General features: G+C 44.0%; 1 non-coding gene across 1 annotated transcript; it reads right to left on the bottom strand.

Moving 5' to 3' along the window:
- Positions 1–4,680: 4,680 nt before the first annotated feature.
- TRNAK-CUU (transfer RNA lysine (anticodon CUU)) lies at positions 4,681–4,753 on the bottom strand. Its single transcript has one exon. It is a non-coding gene; the product is annotated as a tRNA-Lys (tRNA).
- Positions 4,754–6,484: the final 1,731 nt, after the last annotated feature.

Raw genomic sequence — 6,484 nt, 5'->3', positions numbered from 1 at the left:
AGCTATAAGCTGTGTTAGAACGAAAGGAAGGAGGCATAAAGGATGACAGAGTATTTTCTTTTGAAGAAAAATATTTTTGACAAATATCTCTAAACAGTTAGCATCTGTTTACTGCAATAAAATAAAATGTGCAATTTTGATTTTGAGTTACATCTTTGAATCACAATCTACAAATAAAAATACTGTGAAATATTCTAATCCTCTCAAGATAACTTCAGATAAATGTTTTGCAGCATATTTAAAAATCAAGATCTCAATAGACGGAATTTTGGTGTCGATGACAGTCAGGAATGCATATTTTTAACATCCTGACATAATCAAACTGCCCAAGTTGCAAAAAATACCATATTTTAATGAAATTTTGATTTGCACTGAACTTTAATCTTTAAAAAAAACAAACATATCGTCTTAGGTGACAATATAAGATGCAACCAACAGTATGTATTCTATCACTATCTTCATAAGCTGTTAAGAACAGGTGGGGCAGTGTTCTTTATCTCTTCCATGGCCCATCCCTTGTTACTTCCTCCTGGGGGCATCTTCTGCTAATGGGCCATCGAGTCTTCCTACATGACTCATAAAATTACATCATCCCATTGTGAGATGCCCTGCCCAGGGGGAGGAACCAAACATTCCCACCTGGATATAATCTGAGGCTTGGAATCCCTACTGGATTCCCAGAGGACAAAGGCTACATAACCACCACTGGACTGTCAGAGGAAGACCAGACTCTTCTACAGGATCACTGCTTCAATGGAACCACATCAAGCACTTCAACAGGACTGCAGCCACCATTTAATCAGACTGCTACCACCACCCTGACCAACAGGGTATCAGGTTGTATCTGACTCTGCCAGGTTAAGCCAGTGTTTTCTGCCTGTTTTTTAAATTTTCCTATTAAATTGTAGTTCTGACCTGGAATCTCTCACTGGTTTGCTTTCAAACTAGCAAACACACACACGCATATATATATAAACACCCAAAAAATATTAGTGGAAAAATTCACTTATATATAACTAAATGAGAGCCCTAAACTGTCTAGGGATAGATTAAATACATGAATAATTCTTTTTGAAGTGGAATAGAATTCAACGCTAAATGGATGTGTGCATATAACAATGTGTTTAAAAGCAATATCATATATCTGCTAGCAAGAATTCCTATTCATGCAAATACTCATTGTAAGTGCCAAAAAATTAAAGTTTGAATGTGGATCTTTAAAAAGACTATCTACTTTAAAATGTGAGAAGAAACATCCCTATTTCCAGAAAGCAATTAAGAAGCAATTATTTATAACATTTTACATATAAAAGTTACTCTGTTGAAGTCAATGGTAATTTTGAAAGGCAACCAATTTCATTAAAGATTCTTCATAAGATGAGAATGTACAAAGTTTTAAAACATATTGAAACAAGGAAAAATCTGTCACCATCTTCCTTGATTTTAGTTACATTTAAACAAATGGAACTACCAGAAATAAATCCAAGAGAACTATTATGATAAACTCAATTAATATGCAGAATATATTTTTTAAAGCACTAGGGGAAGTTGCAATACCACTTAAACACCACATTTTACATCTGCTTGCAGTTTCTAAATTTGGATATTCTATAATCCAGCGGAGATATATCTGGTCATTTAGAGAACTGAAAATCACTGTAAATATGGTACAAGATGACCAAGATTCCTTCCTTAGATACACAATGTTTACCTGTGGAATTCTATGGAAGGCAAGTTTATATATAGGAAGCTTTATATATTTATATATAGGAAGCTTTATATATTTTTTTTCTTTTATTTCTTAATGTTATAAGGAACTCTGAGGGTTTTCAATAAGTATTGTTTTATTGCAGAGTTGTCTGCAATAATTCTTTTTCCAGATGGTTTATTGTACAGTGTAATCACTTTGTAGTGTTGTAGATGAGTTTTTTGTTTTGCTTGCTTGTTTGATTTTTTTTCTAGAAGAAAATCTATCTTCTCACTTAATTCTTTTTATTATTGAGAATTTTTATCAAGATCAATATTTTTATTTCTTATTTCCAAGTCACCATCTTTTTTCAAGCAACTGTAATCTAGGAGTAACTTCAAATTTTCATTTCTATATTATGTAGAATATGTTTAGAGATTTTTATAGAATATGTTTATGCTCTTGTGGGCATATTTGCTGTGTATAAACACAGTCATTCCTTTTTCAAAGATTCTTATTACATAGATGAACATAAATGGCTAAATCAAGGAGCTGGATTCTACTCTATGAAATTCAATTATGCTATTAAATGAGAAGTCTAGGGAAAATCTTGCTTAACATTTCCACTTGGCCTTGGCACAGAAAGAAAAATGTGCTGATAAAAAAATGCTAATGACACAAAGTTATAGAAAGAGTTAGTCAAAATAAAGGGCAGTTGGGGAAAAATACACAAAACCATTGCTTTGAAGGTCGAAACAACTAAGGTAGGAACAAATTTAATAATGCAAAATTCAAGGTCAACACCTATAATTAAACAATCCTGTGGTACAAATGGACATGGATACACGCCCCAGCTGAAGGATGGCTTTTAAATGTCCCTATGACACAGCCATGGAGAAAGCAAAACAAGCTGAACAAACAACAAATCAAACAAGTTAGGTATTTCAGAGACAGGAAAATATTCTTAATGGTGTGCAAAGTCACTTGAAGCATGACACAGTGTAATCATACATGCTTAAAATAATTGTGGACCTGATGCCAGGAAAGGCAATTTGTACGATTAGAAATATGGAAAACCTGTCCTACTGATGAATCAGAGAGCTTCAGCAGTTGAGTTTACCATTTAAATGCTGCGAGAATGGCTGCTGTTCATAAATTTGTTGGAAAATTCAAGGAAAAATATTTTAGAGGAAAAGTAAAAAATTACACCAAAATACTTTTCTACTCTCACTTACAGATCCATTTAGACTGTGAAATAGGTGCATGTTCCTAGTGCCAGAAAAATGTTGTTTCATGTCTATTTTCCCATAAGAGCAAAAGGAACAAAAACCCCTGAAAAGGATGTGAGATGTGGTGGGGAAGTATTCAGATTTTCCGCTGCAGTTGTCATCATTATATGTCAGAAGATGCAAGATGTGGCATCACTAGGTACTAGATAATTTGATCTGTCCATCATTTTCTTGACACTAGACATAAAAGTTAATGCTGATATTCATCTTAGTCACTTCTGCAGACAGCTAGCAGAAACAGCTTTATCTATTTTCATATATTTATGTAAAGGAATTGTTTTGGTCTTTTTTGCCATTTCCATGAAATTGGATGTAATGATCTATCTGGTTCATGCATGGCCTGCAAATATACTTATTTCTTTTTCTACTTCAAGTTTTTCACGAGGGTTCTAAACATTAAATTCCAAACTTAGATAGCTGTAGGGTTTTAGGTGTCACTCAGCTACACAGATTTAATTTTTGTTTTCACATAGACTGAATTTTGTGCTGTATCTCTGTAAGACCTTTAATTAATCTCTATTATTCTCTAGAATAGTTATTTTCCCATAACTGGCTTTTAAATTTGTTTAAAAAAAGAATAATATCTGCTATCATTGTGGTTTGTTATTGGTTGTGGGTTTTTTTTGGTTTATCTATAAAGCTGGGGGAAGGACATTAACAGTGATGGCATTTGTCTTCCCTAGACATTGTTATGTGTGATAGAGCCCTGCTTTCCTGAAGATGGCTGAACATCTGCCCACTGATAGGAAGTGGTGAAAAAAATCCTTGCTTTGCTTTGCTTGCGTGCACAGCTGTTGTAGTGTGTTTTCTAAGTTTTGTGTTTGCTCCCCCACTTGATGTAACCTCCCCCATGTTCTTGTAAATGGTTCTTCCCCTCTCAGCTTTCCCGCCACTGTTCTCCTGCCAGTCCGGTTTCCATGGTTACCCCCTCCCCCTTAGTTCTTAAGCTCCTAGGTTATGTAACTTCTCCTCCCCTTTCTTATCCTTATAAGTCAAGTTTTTCTCCTCCCTGGGCCCAGTCAATCAACCCCACTCCTCCCTCTGTTCTAGAGGCTTCTTCCCTCTGGGGGTTGTGGTTGGCTGTGGTCCCAGGGCCCCTCCTTTACTTTGTATTTATTGGTTATTCCTATATGTCTATTAAGTTCTGTGCCTCCCATGTTGTTTGGTTATTGGCTAGCTGGGCACCCCTCCTTTCTCCACCCCTCTCCTTTAAAACCTTGTCCCTCCCCATGTTCTTGGCCATTTGTTGGGGTCTCTTCCACCTGTTGGTTGCGTTCACCTTCAATAAACCGACGTTTTCCACCCCAGCGAGTGGTCGCCTCCTTCCTCGGCTCATAGGCGCGCATTCAACCACGTCCGCAACCCAGCCCAGCCTGAGGCCAGGACGCCAAGGGGGGCTGGTTCTCAGATGCGCGGAGGCGTCGGCCGCCTTCTCCCATAAGCTAGCCGGACCTCAGGGCCACGTACGCCCTCGCGCAGTGTGGCGCCCAACGTGGGGCCTGCCGAGGTGGACAACTGGACCACTGACCGGACCCCGCGGAGTGGACTTTGTAGTGCCTTGGACGCCATACTACCTCCGCAACCCAGCCCAGCCTGAGGCCAGGACGCCAAGGGGGGCTGGTTCTCAGATGCGCGGAGGCGTCGGCCGCCTTCTCCCATAAGCTAGCCGGACCTCAGGGCCACGTACGCCCTCGCGCAGTGTGGCGCCCAACGTGGGGCTCGAACCCACGACCCTGAGATTAAGAGTCTCATGCTCTACCGACTGAGCTAGCCGGGCTTCCCCCTTGCCTTTTAACCTTTTCCCTAGGGGTACAAGCCCTGTCTTGGGGACCTACCCCCCACCTTCTTTCCCTGAGGGCTTTCCTCAAACCCCGTTCCTTTCTTATTTTTACTTCCCCGTGGGTGCCGGATTTCCCCAGACGTGGGGCCGGACCCAACACCCAACTCCTTTCTTTCCCTCGGACTGTTAACCCCTGACTTGGGGGCAGTGGGGGGAGCAGGGGCCGGCTGCGGGCGGTTCAGTGTTTAAGTTTGCTGTTTTTCTTCCAAGCGGGTGGTTCGTGTCATCAGAGGATTTTCCCCCCTTCTAGCGTGGGTGATTACTGTGCTAGAAGGGAGCCATGGGTGCAGGCATGGGAAAATCCCAGAAGGAGGTCTATTATTGTGTTAAAGGATTGTTGCTTGCTGGTGGGCACAAGGCGCCCAAGCAAGAAGTAAAGTCATTAGTTAAGTGGATCTTTTCTAAGTTCCCCGAAGTCTCCCCAGAACTTGCTAGACAGCCACGGTTTTGGGCAGCCGTTGAGGCCAAATTAAATGAAGCTATAAATGCTGGGGAGACGAAGCTAGTTACCGTGGCATACTGGGCGGGCAGAGTACATGCTGTACTCCGCTCGTCCGGGGAGCTTAGAAAGGGTCCCACAAGTTCTGGTTTATCCCCTCGTTCCCCCCGTTCCGTTGCCCTTGTTCCTCAGCCCTTACACTCTTCCCGCAGGCAGGAGCCCTCGAGGGGGATTCTAAAGGCCGAAAAGAGGCAGGGGGTCCATCCTGCCCCTGCTCCCCCTCGACCTGCTCGGCCTCCCCCTTCGAGGAGCCCTGGCCAGGCGTCCTCTCGTTCCTCACCCTCTATCCCAGTCCCCAAGTCCCCAGTTGTTCGTCCCAAGTTAGTACGGTTTATTGATGGTACGCAAAATGGCTCCCATGGAGCTCAAGATGGCGGTGACCGCGTGGTTACTCCCGCCAAGGCTCCTTCTCCTTCTCCTTCGTGTTCTTCTAACCCTTTCCTCCCCAACGCCAACCCCTTCCTTCCTCCTGACCCAACCCCGTTTTCGGTTGCCCCTCCCTCATATCCACCTCCCGTCCCTCCTACTTCTCCACCCTCGGTGCCGCCCTTTAATGATCCGGCCCATGCTCCGCCCTCATACTTAGCCCCTCCCTCAACTCATCCCGTTCCCCCGCCCACAGTTCAACCCCCTACCGACTCCGCCCTTACTCCTTCCGCCCATCCGGCTCCTCCCACCGCTCCTCCCATATTGCCTCCCCCACTTCAGCCCCCCGTAAGTTCCTCCCTCGTTACTCCTGTCAGTCCTCCATGTTTGGCTCCGCCCCCGTGTTCCACCCAGGGGGCGGAAAGGGGTGGTGTGCCATGCCCGCCCCCTCATCCCGCCTCACTGTCTGGCCCCGCCTCAACCTCTTCCACTTCCGGTTCCCACGCCTTCCCTTCCGGTTCCCACGCTTTGTGTTCCGGGGGGGGGGGAGTGGATGACCGGAGGCCGGGACAAGCGCCCTTGTTGGAAGCTGCCCCGGTTTCGTACACCCTGAGCGGAGAGGGGAGTTCTTTGGCGCAGTGGGTGCCTTTAGCACCAGCCAGGATCAAAGAACTGTGCAAGGCGCAGAAGGACTACTCCCGGGAGTCTGAATACTTCCGGGGGTTGCTCCGTGATGCCCTTGCACGGGGAGATCTTGTGCCCGCTGACCTTAGGGCTCTCTTCTCCAGCTTGACCGGCCCTAT

This window comes from Ammospiza nelsoni, chromosome 2 (assembly GCF_027579445.1).
Source record: "Ammospiza nelsoni isolate bAmmNel1 chromosome 2, bAmmNel1.pri, whole genome shotgun sequence".
NCBI lineage: Eukaryota > Metazoa > Chordata > Aves > Passeriformes > Passerellidae > Ammospiza > Ammospiza nelsoni.
The sequence above is the reverse complement of the archived record's forward strand: the minus strand, read 5'-3'. Positions and strand labels throughout refer to the sequence as shown.